Here is a 16,820-nt window from a genome sequence, read left to right as displayed (position 1 = left end):
TTTCAAACAGTACAGCTGAAAAACCACAATTAGGAAATTGATGATCTGAAAAGTTGTGCCAGTATTACATTGGATATTACATTCATGAAAGTAAAGTGTAAGGTATGGTATAAAAGCACCATCGCAAGCAGTTTAGTTTCATTGCTTCATAATTTTGCCTATATCATCCTGGTAAGGCTAGTTAAAAGCAGGGCCACCACGTGCAGGTCCCAGGATACCAGCCCCGACACGCCCGGGAGATCATCAGGGCCCTCGTACTCTATTTAAAGAGCGCCCAGGTCCATGCCCCCGTCTGAGGGGGGCACCCCCTACTCCTGAGACGCGGTCCCTAGTCCCATGGCCTAGACTAGGAACTAACCCGTTTGGTCAACCATATTTGTGATAACACCAGATGATGCACCTTTAAGATCAACCACCAGCTGTAAAACAACCGGCCGGGCTGAGACCCCACATGCCACGTGCATGTGTCCAAGTCCCATTTTGCAAATAAGTTTGGAATTTCCCATGCTTTGTATTTCCGGATTCCAAACTATTCCAGTGCCGCACCACCAAGGCCCTAAGATCGCCAAGTAGCGCATAAAAACGCATATGTGCTTGCTTGCAATGGTACACTTATTTACAGAAATGTTAACTATTGGGCTTACAGTTACAAAAATGAAAAACATCAAATTATGTTTGTTTGCTTAGATAATCTTCCCATCAAGGGAACTCGGCAATTACTAACACATCTAGAATAGTTTACACAATTTAAGACAAATTACTGGGTTGTTTAGTCATATCTCTATAATGAACAGCTAAGGTGTCCTTGACTAGATGCTGATGTTTTCAAAACCGTTGCTCTCCTTTATACAACATTGCCTTCAGCGATGTCACTAGAGGCGATTCCCTCTGCACTTGATTTCAGGAACAGTTGGCTGCATCTCTGGCTCTGAAAGATAAAATTTACAGATAAGAAATTGTGTGAATGCCAAAAAGTTTAATGAGCAAAATCTCTTGCAGAAAAACTTGAAAGGACCTGCTCCCAAGCACTGACAGGTATCACATCTTGCCATGTTCAAAGAATAACAATTAAAAACCAAAAGAAATTGGTTATTGACATCATGTAAAATTGCTTCCCGTTTCTTGATCTTGTGTAATGTATACATCAGGCCTAACTTGGTGCTTTATTTAGTTGTAAATAATCATTACTAATTTTCTTTATACGAATTTAAGTTTTACTAGAGAGTGCAGTTTTTAAATCAAAATTGGAAGCAGAATTAAACTCACCCATTCCAGAAGTGACCGGTGCTGAGTCTTAAACGCAGAAACAGACCCTAATTGCTGTCGTCCGATGCAGGCTCCACATGTCATGATGTCATGGCCTTAGCAGAATTCCCAGATGGGTCGCGTTTCTGCCGCTTAGGTCTACCAACTGTCGCAGTCGGTTTTGGGGCAGCGAAAATGCGCCTTGAGCATGGTATTCAAACCAATAACTGTGTGATAATGCAAACACACACACACCAAAACAACAACATGAACTCAAACAAATTGCAAGCAACACTCTCAATAACAGCAAAATGAAGCAGAGAGGAGTTTAAACTGAAAATGAAACTCCAATTAACAGCAGACGCAGCAGAGAGAAATTAGTGAAATACAAAACTGATTTTCTTAAGCACAAGGAAAAAACGGAACAAGAGGACTGCTCAAACAAAAAGTGAAGTGTATTTTGCCTCAAATTGATTATTGGCCTCAAATCAATTACTACTTGTTGACATCTTTGAAGACGGCAATATTTTCCTGTAACAAAAATAAAAAAGTAAACTTTCAAATGAATTGCTTATCAGAATTTTTATCAATAAAACTTGCAACAATAAACCCAGGATTTGTTTTTATGAGAAACAAAAAATAATATTGAGTTGATTGTCTCATTCCTTAACATGACTGGCAACAGAGGGCGCCATCACTTTTGCGCAATTTGACTGTTGCGCAAAAGTGTGGTGTGCATTAAATCACGCAATAGAGATACCGCGCCGCAATTCCTGTGAGACCAGCGTGTGATGACAAACTTTGGAGGTACATGTACCTGCACAAAATTTTAATAATTATTGAAACTGATCAAGGAACTCGAGTTAGTAATGCCTTAATATTCGTAAACTAAGTGAACAATTTGCAAACATGCATTCATTTGGCAACAAAGGGCGCTTCAAAAATGAGTTGTGTATGGCTTCTTTCAAGGCCATTGGTAAAGCGTGGGGATCGCAAAACTTATGTATCATGAACTTCACTGATATATGTACCTGTATGGAATTTTCGCCAAATTGCACCATTTTTGGAAGAGACGGTCTTGAATGTAGAATCCTATACCAAGTGAACAAATTGTGCAGACTGTTGCCTCTCATCACAGTTTAACCAACAATGCTGTGATGATGATTGCGCCCATATAAGTGTACATGCCTTTCCTACTCCTGTCAATAGGTTGTGCTCTAATGAGACATTTCAACTCAACATGCTTGTGCAGATCAAGATTATATTTATTTTGATTGTTGCCATCAAAATGAGCAAGAGTGGTAAGAGAGGGAGGTCAAATTCCTTAAACAGTTTGCTTGAAGTTTTTGTGTTGGTGTGACCTTTATGATCAGTTAAAAAAAAGAAAATTCAAGCTCAACTGTGAGTTTTATAGGCTTGATTAGGGTCAAATTGATACTTTCCCACAAACAAGTTTCACTTGACCCTAAAAGAAAAGGGCCTTTTCAGACCTACATGGGATAAGGGGGGGGGCCACATAGTGGCACTGTTTGACCCTAAATAATTATTGGTTAAAGGCTAAAAATGTAGTGGTGGTAAGATACAGCAATAAAAGGCTGCAGGCACACATTTGTTCAATTTACCTGTTTACAGAGACGGTAGTTCTTTTTGTCAGGCTGTAGTGGGTCTCAGACATTGTTGGCAAGTAGATGTTTTGGAGACTTGAGCTGCAGGCAGGCAAACAAAACAAACACACCTTGTTGTTAATTTAATGTTAACACAAACATTTCAAGCCCCATGAAAGTCATTTTGTAACAAGAACAGGTATATATAAAACTAAAAAATAGAGAGTAATATTTTGCTCATCACTCTCCACTTTTCCTGAAACACTACAGGCTGCCATCAATCTCAGTTTGCCTTGTGGTTTACAACTTAATAATTTGAAATAAAAATTCAAATATCCTGAAGGTGATCCCCTGGCTGCATATCGCAAACTTGGGTGTGATCCCTCACTACACAGCATTTAACAGTTGTAAAAAATGGCTCATAACTTGCACCCAAGACGAAATAGTTAAGTTGGTAGAAAAGAGCTCCAGCTCGTTAACCTTTATAAAACTGATTTTCTTAAGCACAAGAAAAACATGAAACAGGAGGACTGCTGCAACAAAAGTGAAGTGTATTTGCCTCAAATTGATTATTGGCCTCAAATCGATTCTTACTTGTTGACTTGTAGACATCTTTGAAGATGGCAATCCTTCCTGTAACAAAAACATAAGGAAAATTTAAGTAATTACTTTCAAATGAATTGCTTTTACTTCAAAATTTGTATCCAAAAAAACATGCAACAATAAACCCAGGACAAAATTGTTTTGAGAAACTTCTGCAGATCAAGATTATTTTGATTGTTGCAATCAAAATGAGCAAGAGTGGTTGGAGGGAGGTCAACTTCCTAAAATAGTTTGCTCAAAGTTTTGGTGTTGGTGTGACCTTTATGATCAGTTAAAAGGAAAAAACCATTTGAACTCACATTGTGAGTTTTGTAGGCTTGATTAGGGTAAAATTGATACTCTCCCACAAACAGGTTACACTTAACCTTACAGAAAGGGCCTTTTCAGACCTACATTGATGTGGGGGGGGGGGGGCACAAAGTGGCACTGTTTGTATTTTCCAAAGTTCTAGACTTGTTTTCACCAAACTCACCACAATTACATTTCTATATGTAATGGATATGAGGCATATATTTATAGTTTGAAATATTTAACATTAAAGGGCACATTTGGTACTTAATTGACCACTCATGTGGGTGCTGGTAAAGGAGTGCTTCTTTGAAAGTTTTAACCTCAAAGTATTTGCTGAAATAAAATAAGAAATCAAAGATGGCCGCTTCATATGGTGGCTATTTTGAATTCCCACAATGCATTTACACTATCTTGTGACAAATCAATTTCACTTCCATGGGAAAATTTTTATTTTTAAACATGAAGAAAGTTTGTAAATTTTGTAAAATTACCCCCCCCCCCCAAAAAAACAAATAATTTCACCCAAGGTCAAACAAATGGTTGCCATGGTAACAGCAGACCTTAATTTTTTGTTTACAATGTGACCCTAAAAAATTATTGGTCAAAGTCATTAAAAGTAGTGGTGGTAAGATGCAGCAATAAAAGGCTCCAGGGACAAATTTGTTCAATTTACCTGTTAACAGAGAAGGTAGTTCTTTTTGCCAGGCTGTAGTGGGTCTCAGACATTGTTGGCAAGTAGATGTTTTGGAGACTTAAGCTGCAGGCAGGCAAACAAAACAAACACACCTTGTTTTTAATTTAATGTTAACACAAACATTTCAAGCCCCATGAAAGTCATTTTGTAACAAGAACAGGTATATATAAAACTAAAAAATAGAGAGTAATATTTTGCTCATCACTCTCCACTTTTCCTGAAACACTACAGGCTGCCATCAATCTCAGTTTGCCTTGTGGTTTACAACTTAATAATTTGAAATAAAAATTCAAATATCCTGAAGGTGATCCCCTGGCTGCATATCGCAAACTTGGGTGTGATCCCTCACTACACAGCATTTAACAGTTGTAAAAAATGGCTCATAACTTGCACCCAAGACGAAATAGTTAAGTTGGTAGAAAAGAGCTCCAGCTCGTTAACCTTTATAAAACTGATTTTCTTAAGCACAAGAAAAACATGAAACAGGAGGGCTGCTGCAACAAAAGTGAAGTGTATTTGCCTCAAATTGATTATTGGCCTCAAATCGATTCTTACTTGTTGACTTGTAGACATCTTTGAAGATAGCAATCCTTCCTGTAACAAAAACATAAGGAAAATTTAAGTAATTACTTTCAAATGAATTGCTTTTACTTCAAAATTTGTATCCAAAAAAACATGCAACAATAAACCCAGGACAAAATTGTTTTGAGAAACTTCTGCAGATCAAGATTATTTTGATTGTTGCAATCAAAATGAGCAAGAGTGGTTGGAGGGAGGTCAACTTCCTAAAATAGTTTGCTCAAAGTTTTGGTGTTGGTGTGACCTTTATGATCAGTTAAAAGGAAAAAACCATTTGAACTCACATTGTGAGTTTTGTAGGCTTGATTAGGGTAAAATTGATACTCTCCCACAAACAGGTTACACTTAACCTTACAGAAAGGGCCTTTTCAGACCTACATTGATGTGGGGGGGGGGGGCACAAAGTGGCACTGTTTGTATTTTCCAAAGTTCTAGACTTGTTTTCACCAAACTCACCACAATTACATTTCTATATGTAATGGATATGAGGCATATATTTATAGTTTGAAATATTTAACATTAAAGGGCACATTTGGTACTTAATTGACCACTCATGTGGGTGCTGGTAAAGGAGTGCTTCTTTGAAAGTTTTAACCTCAAAGTATTTGCTGAAATAAAATAAGAAATCAAAGATGGCCGCTTCATATGGTGGCTATTTTGAATTCCCACAATGCATTTACACTATCTTGTGACAAATCAATTTCACTTCCATGGGAAAATTTTTATTTTTAAACATGAAGAAAGTTTGTAAATTTTGTAAAATTACCCCCCCCCCCCAAAAAAACAAATAATTTCACCCAAGGTCAAACAAATGGTTGCCATGGTAACAGCAGACCTTAATTTTTTGTTTACAATGTGACCCTAAAAAATTATTGGTCAAAGTCATTAAAAGTAGTGGTGGTAAGATGCAGCAATAAAAGGCTCCAGGGACAAATTTGTTCAATTTACCTGTTAACAGAGAAGGTAGTTCTTTTTGCCAGGCTGTAGTGGGTCTCAGACATTGTTGGCAAGTAGATGTTTTGGAGACTTAAGCTGCAGGCAGGCAAACAAAACAAACACACCTTGTTTTTAATTTAATGTTAACACAAACATTTCAAGCCCCATGAAAGTCATTTTGTAACAAGAACAGGTATATATAAAACTAAAAAATAGAGAGTAATATTTTGCTCATCACTCTCCACTTTTCCTGAAACACTACAGGCTGCCATCAATCTCAGTTTGCCTTGTGGTTTACAACTTAATAATTTGAAATAAAAATTCAAATATCCTAAAGGTGATCCCCTGGCTGCATATCGCAAACTTGGGTGTGATCCCTCACTACACAGCATTTAACGGTTGTAAAAAATGGCTCATAACTTGCACCCAAGACGAAATAGTTAAGTTGGTAGAAAAGAGCTCCAGCTCGTTAACCTTTATAAAACTGATTTTCTTAAGCACAAGAAAAACATGAAACAGGAGGACTGCTCCGACAAAAGTGAAGTGTATTTGCCTCAAATTTATTATTATTTTGTAAAAGGTTTGTCTGAGGTTTTAAAGTGTTGATGTGAACTTTATTATATTAACTTTGGTTTTACCCATATACACTGTATAATCAGTACTTTCCCTAGCTCTGTGAACAAAATAACAGGCATACTAAGCTGGGATTCAAACCCACAACCTTTGCAACTCTAGAGCAGTGTCTTACCAACTAGACCACCGACATTGCCCAGTAGCTAGAGGCAGTTAGAATCATATGGGTAGAATTCTAGTGCAGTGTCATACCAACTAGATCACAAAAATTGCCCAGTAGATAGAGGCAGTTAGAATCATAATATATGGGTAAAATTCTAGAGCAGTGTCATACGTACCAACTAGACCACTAAGACTGCCCAGTAGCTAGAGGCAGTTAGAATCATATATGGGTACTAGGCCTGGGCGAATTATTCGAATATCCGGTTAATGGCGAATAGGTTTTCCTATCCGTAACCGCGAATGCCTTTTTTTTCTTAACCGGATATCCGCATAGGGCGCGAATAGCTATTTATAAACCGGATAGTTCTGTAATTACGACCAAGTAACCGGATATTCTTTAATATCCGAATATCCGCGGACGTCGGGCGACAACTGACATGAATGTTTTGTCTGAATCCTAATGAAACTTCTACTAAGACAGCATAAAACAGCATAAATTAAGTATTTAACTATGCTCACCTCCGTGAAAAGTCAAAACAATGACAATTCTGACGTAATTTGTTCAAAGATTACAAAAGTTCTAGACTTGTTTTCACCAAACTCACCACAATTACATTTCTATATGTAATGGATATGAGGCATATATTTATAGTTTGAAATATTTAACATTAAAGGGCACATTTGGTACTTAATTGACCACTCATGTGGGTGCTGGTAAAGGAGTGCTTCTTTGAAAGTTTTAACCTCAAAGTATTTGCTGAAATAAAATAAAAAATCAAAGATGGCCGCTTCATATGGTGGCTATTTTGAATTCCCACAATGCATTTACACTATCTTGTGACAAATCAATTTCACTTCCATGGGAAAATTTTTATTTTTAAACATGAAGAAAGTTTGTAAATTTTGTAAAATTACCCCCCCCCCCAAAAAAACAAATAATTTCACCCAAGGTCAAACAAATGGTTGCCATGGTAACAGCAGACCTTAATTTTTTGTTTACAATGTGACCCTAAAAAATTATTGGTCAAAGTCATTAAAAGTAGTGGTGGTAAGATGCAGCAATAAAAGGCTCCAGGGACAAATTTGTTCAATTTACCTGTTAACAGAGAAGGTAGTTCTTTTTGCCAGGCTGTAGTGGGTCTCAGACATTGTTGGCAAGTAGATGTTTTGGAGACTTAAGCTGCAGGCAGGCAAACAAAACAAACACACCTTGTTTTTAATTTAATGTTAACACAAACATTTCAAGCCCCATGAAAGTCATTTTGTAACAAGAACAGGTATATATAAAACTAAAAAATAGAGAGTAATATTTTGCTCATCACTTTCCACTTTTCCTGAAACACTACAGGCTGCCATCAATCTCAGTTTGCCTTGTGGTTTACAACTTAATAATTTGAAATAAAAATTCAAATATCCTGAAGGTGATCCCCTGGCTGCATATCGCAAACTTGGGTGTGATCCCTCACTACACAGCATTTAACGGTTGTAAAAAATGGCTCATAACTTGCACCCAAGACGAAATAGTTAAGTTGGTAGAAAAGAGCTCCAGCTCGTTAACCTTTATAAAACTGATTTTCTTAAGCACAAGAAAAACATGAAACAGGAGGACTGCTCCGACAAAAGTGAAGTGTATTTGCCTCAAATTGATTATTGGCCTCAAATCAATTATTACTTGTTGACTTGTAGACATCTTTGAAGATGGCAATCCTTCCTGTAACAAAAACATAAGGAAAATTTAAGTAATTACTTTCAAATGAATTGCTTTTACTTCAAAATTTGTATCCAAAAAAACATGCAACAATAAACCCAGGACAAAATTGTTTTGAGAAACTTCTGCAGATCAAGATTATTTTGATTGTTGCAATAAAAATGAGCAAGAGTGGTTGGAGAGGGAGGTCAAATTCCTTTAAAACAGTTTGCTTGAAGTTTTGGTGTTGGTGTGACCTTTATGATCAGTTAAAAGAAAAAAACATTTTAACTCACATTGTGAGTTTTGTAGGCTTGATTGGGGTAAAATTGATACTTTCCCACAAACAGGTTTCACTTAACCTTAAAGAAAGGGCCTTTTCAGACCTACATGGATGGGGGTGGGCACATAGTGGCACTGTTTGTATTTTCCAAAGTTCTAGACTTGTTTTCACCAAACTCACCACATTTACATTTCTATGTGTAATGGATTTGAGGCATATATTTATAGTTTGAAATATTTAACATTAAAGGGCACCTTTGGTAGTTAATTGACCATTCATGTGGGTGCTGGTAAAGGAGTGCTTCTTTGAAAGTTTGAACCTCAAAGTATTTGCTGAAATAAAATAAAAAATCAAAGATGGCCGCTTCATATGGTGGCTATTTTGAATTCCCACAATGCATTTACACTATCTTGTGACAAATCACTTTCACTTCCTTGGGAAAACTTTTTTTTTTAAACATGAGGAAAGTTTGTAAATTTTCGTAAAATTACCCCCCAAAAAATAATTTCACCCAAGGTCAAACAAATGGTTGCCATGGTAACAGCAGACCTTAATTTTTTGTTTACAATGTGACCCTAAAAAATTATTGGTCAAAGTCATTAAAAGTAGTGGTGGTAAGATGCAGCAATAAAAGGCTCCAGGCACAAATTTGTTCAATTTACCTGTTTACAGAGAAGGTAGTTCTTTTTGCCAGGCTGTAGTGGGTCTCAGACATTGTTGGCAAGTAGATGTTTTGGAGACTTAAGCTGCAGGCAGGCAAACAAAACAAACACACCTTGTTGGTAACGCAAACATTTCAAGCCCTATGAAAGTCATTTCGTTTAAAACAAGAACAGGTATAAAAATATAACTAAAAAATAGAGAGTAATATTTTACTCATCACTTTATACTTTTCCCAAAACACTGCAGGCTACCATCGATCCTGATTTAAGAGACGTTTTCAGGGATAACGAATATTAATTTTAATAGATTTTAAACTTGCATCGGGGATAAAGAATATTAATTTTGGTTTTTACCCATACACCGATGTGTGTTAGCACTGTATACTCAGTACTTTCCAGAGTCCCGTGAAGAAAAATATCACAGGCATGTTACTCGGGTGGGATTCGAACCCACGACCCTTGCAATTCTAGAGCAGTGTCTTACCAACTAGACCACCGAGATTGCTCGGTAGCTAGAGGCAGTTCGAATCCTATGTTTTAGCAGCGGGTACTGCAAACGATTTAAAAGATGTTAAATTTGCATCGGGGATAAAGAATATTAATTTGGATGTTTTTTTTACCCATGAACACCGATGTGTGTAGCACTGTATACTCAGTACTTTTCCCGAGCCCTGTGAAAAACATCACAGGCATTTTACTCGGGTGGGATTCGAACCCATGACCTACACACATCGGTGTATATGGGTAAAAAAAACAAAAATTAATATTCTTTATCCCCGATGCAAATTTAACATCTATTAAATTGTTTGTAGTACCCGCTGCTAAAACATAGGATTCGAACTGCCTCTAGCTACCGGGCAATCTCGGTGGTCTAGTTGGTATGACACTGCTCTAGAATTGCAAAGGTCGTGGGTTCGAATCCCACCCGAGTAAAATGCCTGTGATTTTTTTCACAGGACACGGGAAAGTACTGAGTATACAGTACTACACACATTGGTGTATATGGGTAAAAAAAAAAAAAAATTAATATTCTTTATCCCCGATGCAAATTTAACATCTATTAATTTGGATGGGTTACCACTAGCTTTTATTCCTAAACGCCGCAAACCCCCATAAAAACAGAGCCCCCCTTTAAGAAATCTGGTCTAGGTACTTGCAGCAAAATGTGGTTTGATCCACAGAGTGCAGATGGAAATTGTATGTATTAAACAGCTTCCTTCGAGTAATCTTTATGGTTTACAACAAGCTTAAAATAAGAATGCTTATAAATGGGATATTTAATATTAATGTCAACATAAATCAGGTTGGTTGAGTAGGATTTGAAACTTGATAAATCAGGTTTACCATTGCAACTATATTTTTTAGGTACACCCAATATGAACAATGCAAGGTTTTTCAGAGGACAATTTTTTTGTGGAGATGGAATACAGGGTATTTTTCAGAAGAGCATTTTTTGTGTGGAGATGGAACAAACAGCTTTACAATCATTAGTAAAATGCTTTCTGGTACATGTGTATACATACCACTGACTAGTTCAATGAATGTGTGTGATGTGCACTGAATTGAATCAATGCAAGTGTGGCTTTCCTATGGAACAATGTAGTGGGTCTAATTCAATTCCAATTGTAAAAAGGCTTTAGTTTCTCTGTTTGACAAAAAGGAAGGATTTAGGTGACATTGTAAGGGGAAAAGAAGCTTTTAGGTGGGTTGATGTCTCATTCAGTTCAATTTCAGAGGGTAAAGAGGTAAGTCATGCTGGCTGAGAGTGTGTGCATCTATATGCTTGTCTTGGAATGTTCAGTTTATGAAAATGTGGGCTCTCATGCTGGTGTTTAATGAGTGGAAAACATTAACTTGAGTAAGATGAAATGTTAAGATAAAATGTTCCATCTGAAATACAGGTACAAAAAGTAATTAATTCTAAAATCCGTATTGGTGTTATACTGGTATGGAGAGGCAATTTGTAGGTTTGCAAAGCTGATTTATCCACTACCAAAGATAATGTTCTAAATAGTTGTTTTGTGGCATTAAAGTTCATGTATGTGTTCATGAACGCGTATAACATTTAACTGTTTCATGTTTCTTAATGTGGGAGATAGCTAACAGTTAAACTAATGTTTTTGACGAACATGCATTTTTCAAGATTCCTGTAAAGTTCACGTCATGTAACTAGATGCATCTACTCTGGTAAAATCATGCCTTTGGTGACATACATGAACTAGAGTTGCTGAGAGCTATGTGTATGAATCGTTTTATTATTATGATTTAATAAACACCTATGTTTCATCGTAATCAGTGCCCTGTTAACCTGAGCCTCTTTCGTCAACTACATAATTTTTACATCTCTTTGAACATTTTTTATCAAATGAATGTTTTTCTAGTATTATTTATTGTTTCTCTATCGAGCAATAGGCAGCTCGCCATGAGCCTTTTTGAGGTATGGCGGATGTGATAAGAGTGTACTGTTTGGTTTGGGTGTATACACACAATACCCAAACCTTAAAGTGTCTGGACCCTAAAATCAAAAAAAGAATGGGAAAAACAAAAAAAATCAATTTGCTCAAAAATGTCCGATATATTTTTCTTTCATAATCTCCCCCCACCAAAAAAAAAAAAAAAATTAATAAACAAATTCTAATAATAAAAAAAACCTCTTGTTTGCCACCCAAAACATTACATGAATGCCTGGCTTTACAAGCCTCCCTTTCAAGAGGCCATTCTGCAAAGCATCGCACTTCGCAAAAAGTTATTGTTTCCAAAAATCTGGGGTTTTTTTTGCGCAGGTTCACTCAGTGCTGCTATGTCAAGATCTGCCAGACAGTGGGTTCGAGTTTGGCATCTTCTTTGGTTTTGTTATCATTACTGTATCCAAGATGTTTAATAACAATGTTTGTAGAAATTTAGTATGAATTCAAAAATAATTGCTGACTTGGACCCAAGTTCAGCCAAAAAACAATGATATGCATTAGAAAACTGGTACTTTTTCCTAACAAAAAATAAAATTTCAACTTCACAAAACCAAACGATAAACAATATTTTAGCCAAAAGAGGGCGCAAGTCACCAATGAACACCCCCATACCCACAGACATATAATATAGCCCTTTCCATTGTTAAACATAGTGCGTAGGTTGGCATGGCTGGCCGAGTGTTAGCAAAACAATCAATGTGTCAAAAGAAATTGTAACAAAATTGAAAATTTTCGGTGATGACTTGTGAGCTGTAATATCTCTTATGATTTGTTGATTTGTTGCCAAAAAAGTAACATATTTTTAAATATTGTGTAACATTTCTACAATCTATGGCTATTTGTCTTTTGATTTGCATTTGTGGCTTTCAATAGATTTCCAACCTCGGTTGGCAAACACTCAGGTTGGCGTTGCAATTGAAAGGTCTATAGATCGACACTGCCTATCCAAATCAACGTCTTGATACCGTCATTTTGACAGCACTTGACTGTACTCCAAAACCATGGGGAAAATCCATGAAATTGCCAGTGGAAACATGTGTGTTAAGCAATGGGCGATGGCAAGATGACCACAGAAGAAAACAATGTTAAATAAACAACATATCTTTTCTCACGCTGTTGTTTCTTCTCTTTTTTTCTGAAATTTCTCAAAAATAAAAAAAATTGAAAGAATTACCACAGCAGGCGTATCTACAAAAAAATTGTTTGTCACACACTTTCCATCTAATGTGCGCGTCATAGCATGTTTCTGTGGGTGCTGATGATGCGCACTGCCTATGAATTAACGTGCTACGCAATTATTTGCTGTGCATTTGATCACAGAGCATACTTGAAAAGTTTACTTCTGCCTACTCATGGAACTATTTCGGTTTCGTTCCACTATTGTCTCCCGTAACCTCATAGGTTTATAAAATGATAAATTCTTACGGTAATTCAGTCCCCAACTAATCCGTTCCCAGATGCGTGTCCATATGTTTTGTACACAAAGCACAGATCAGGTATTTTTTCTTTCTAGGCAAACGTGTGCTGATAATTATCCATATTTGTCCTGGGAAAAAAATACTTGCAGGTCAGGGACAATCAGCATTTGAAATGTAGTGGTAAAACGGAGAAGTTGGGGACTGAATTACGGTGAGAATTTATCATTTTTAGCAATTTTTGAGATTGCGGAGTTAATTTTCTGTTGCCCACAGGGCCATTGAGAGTTCAAAGGACACATGGAGTCTAATTTTGGCGAGAAAAAAAAAGAAAAAAAGAAAGAGAGATTTGTGTTGCCAAAATTCAATGAACCAGTATTGTTATTGTCGTGAGAGATATAAACCTACGAGGTTTATGGGAGACAATAGCGGACCGAAACCGAAATAGTTCTAGGAGTAATTTCCGCCCATGATTTAATCAAAATTTTTAATTTTAGTTTAGCGCCCCCTGCTGTTTGCTATAGGTATCATTATGTCTGTGTTTGTACACGAGGGGGCGACTTTCCTATAGGGGGAACTTTGTAGTGGGTGGCTTTGCTTGTGGGGGGAATGGACGAGTATTCATTGCTCCCCATGCCCATGTACTGTGTTGCAAGTTCAACTCGTCATGCTAATTGTTGTGCTAAAGAACTTTGCTTTTTTAGAAGACTGTGGGGAAAATGTATCATGTAAAAAAGCGACTCTAATTACTACTACAAAAGGGTTGTTGTAAAGCAAAAGTCTAAGCTGAATGGAAAGGGCACTATTTGGCGAGTTCTTAGCCCCATTTGTGTGGCCAGGGAAGTCAGCTAGCCTTGGCCACACAAGTGGGGCTAGCGAGTCCTAGGAACCCATCATTTTGTTGCTTCACTCATCACTCAGTTCATGACGAAGGAAAATATTAAATTTTGATTTTTATGACACCGTGGACCTTACATTTTTTTCATACAAATTTAAAAACGTTTAGTACGGCAACCGCGCAAGACTTGATTAGTTGTAGGCCTATCTTTCTTTTACAGTCTTTTCTTAAAAAAAAACGAACATGAAACAAAAGAATTCTTGGTTGGTAATTTGCACCTGCAATTTTTAATAAAATGTCGTCTGCCTCTGGACTGAACAACACAGAAACACATACACGACATGCGTCATACATGTCGCTTTTATGGAAGAAAACACCCCAAACTCCTTCAAGTTTTGCAAATAAAAATACATTTTCAACACCGTAGTTCTTAAGACAACGAAATTCTGAACTTACCATGACTCTTTTTCAGTAGTTTACTCACGGCATTGCGATAAAAAAACAAATTTTTTGACCAAAGTCGGGAGACTTTTCGATGTCAGCCATTGGTTCTTCTTCAAAGTTCAAGTTTCACGCACGGCAAGACAAAGCTGAAAAGTAAAAAAGCCAGCCCCTGGCTTGTTGGTCACGCCATCCGTGCTCATTTGCATAACAAAAGCCAAAAACTTCTCCTTTGCAAAACATCTCCAAGTATGGGCAAAAAATGGGCGGAGCTATTAAAGGACGATTCTATTTAATTTGAATGGGGTTGATCAGTTATGTCTACTCGCATGTACTGCACTTTTTTAATTAATAACATAATCACCAGTGGTTTAGCCATCTAGCTGGCTATGGATTGTGTAATAGGAAAACAATATCCCTTGAAGAAAAATGGAAGACACAAAAGAATACAGCAGATGGTTTTGTCTTAGGGTATGGAGAATTTAAAAGTCAATCAATGAAACCTATCTGGTAACTAACACATCCTGTACATTTCTGGACGGTAGCGAGCAATGTTTTTGTACAAGGGGTAAGGAGAAATTACCTCTTGATAACAAAATAATTATTTGTTTTAGTGTTAGCAAGAAATAAGTGGGGTACCAGTCCCAGCAATAGTACGGTATGGTATTCTGGCTGGTAAGCTTGTTTTGCTTAGCAAGATTATTTTGTAAATTTCTTTGTTTAGCAAGTTTTTGTGCTTTCATAAAGCCTCTAAAAGTGTAAGCGAAAAAAAATCGGTAAGCATGGGGAAATAAATTATGCTTAGCAAACAAAAAACAGGTTACCAGACAACATACCATTAGTTAACCTTGTCGTAACTGGTGCCCCCCTTCTTTTGTTTATTCGGCAAATACACTTTCGCCTAAAAAACACAAACAACTTTATGAAATTGTGGACCGCGTCTTTCGTGCAGGGCCGTGGGGGACGGAGCTCCGCTGGCCCCCACGAGCACTCTCCTATGATATATGCAAGCCTCTGAGAAAGAATTTAAGCGGATGGTCAAAGGGAGAAGTGAGAGTCCATGTTTGTGTAGTAAGTAATGTTCTGGTGATGTACATTTTTTGTATACCTTCTGAATTGTTACTTTTAGGAGGTTCCGATGGGTCTGAAATAAGGATGTATTGAAAAATTGAAGGGGAACCAAATGACGGAACCTTGTTCAAGAACACAACCCGGGCCAGGATTCGAACCCACTCTCTGAACGACAGAACTTTAATGTGCTGTACACACTATAGACCACTCAGCCACAACACTCCCTACAAATATTTCTGTGTCCAATATTTCTATGTTCAATATTTGTTTGATTGTCGATGTACTCATGTTTGTTTTGTTTTGTTATTTCAGTGGAAGCTTCAAGCAGCCAAACGAGGTCAGAAGGTGAGTCAACAGGGTCTTTGATTAACTCCATACCAATTCTTAAATGCCATTTTCAAAACAACAAAAATAATTGCAATTAAAAAAATGAGTTTGTAAAGATAATTGTGTATCAGGTTATAAACTTCAAGGGAAAGTGACTGGGTAAATGTTAAATAATTTTGGGTTGAACAAAGACAAATTTACGAGAGTGGGACTTGAACCTGCGACCTCTGGATTAGTGTGCCAGCAAAGATGCTGTGTAACCTTATCTGGCCCCGTAGCCGGCCGTGTAGCCAGGGATCACACCCAAGTTTAATAGACATTAAAAGGAAGTGGCAGAGGGATCACCTTAAACTAAAGGATTGCAACTTTCTATAATATTGATGCGACACCGTTTTGTTTAGTTATAGAAAAGACAAATTTATCATATGCTCTACAAAAATTATGCAGCGAAGATATATTTTAAGATAAGACAAGAACTTTATTATCTCACAGTGGGGAAATTGAAGGCACTGGACACTATTGGTTATTGTCAAAGGCCAGTACTCTCTTGGTTTATCTCTTGGTGTATCTTTAATATTTGAGGACCTGAGAAAACTAAATAACCATTTTAAAGGTAACATTTAACAGTTACCATTATAAACCGAAAATTTCACTTGTTTTATATTAAAGGGATTCCTTCTGAAGATGATATCAACCTGCCACGGAAGTAGACCTGAGACCGCAACTTCCTATCAACAGCCCAATGATCACCAATCGCCAATGTTCGAAGTTTATAATGGAGGTGACCTGAACAAACTTACACTGACATTTTTAAAATGTACACTGGACTGGAATCCGCAGATTTCAAGTCGGCAATGGGGGACACAAAGGCATGGGGAACCATTTTGATTCGAGGACATCACTCGACTTTGCAAGCAAGTAAGCAAGCAAGCACAGAGGTA

The 16,820-nt window shown here is 37.1% G+C and overlaps 1 protein-coding gene and 1 non-coding gene across 2 annotated transcripts in view; both read left to right on the top strand.

The window, feature by feature from the left end:
* The first annotated feature begins 10,180 nt into the window (after positions 1–10,180).
* Trnas-aga (transfer RNA serine (anticodon AGA)) lies at positions 10,181–10,254 on the top strand. The gene has a single exon. It is a non-coding gene; the product is annotated as a tRNA-Ser (tRNA).
* A 5,191-nt stretch (positions 10,255–15,445) lies between these two features.
* The window catches only part of LOC139952091 (pseudouridylate synthase PUS7L-like), a 52,079-nt gene continuing 50,704 nt past the window's right edge, over positions 15,446–16,820 (top strand). The window contains exons 1-3 of the mRNA XM_071951047.1: positions 15,446–15,552; positions 15,865–15,897; positions 16,549–16,817. The gene's annotated coding sequence lies outside the window, so the exon portion shown is untranslated. The remainder of the gene's footprint in view (positions 15,553–15,864; positions 15,898–16,548; positions 16,818–16,820) is intronic.

The sequence above is a fragment of the Asterias amurensis genome, chromosome 2, assembly GCF_032118995.1.
Source record: "Asterias amurensis chromosome 2, ASM3211899v1".
In the NCBI taxonomy this organism is placed as follows: Eukaryota; Metazoa; Echinodermata; class Asteroidea; order Forcipulatida; family Asteriidae; genus Asterias; species Asterias amurensis.
The sequence above is the reverse complement of the archived record's forward strand: the minus strand, read 5'-3'. Positions and strand labels throughout refer to the sequence as shown.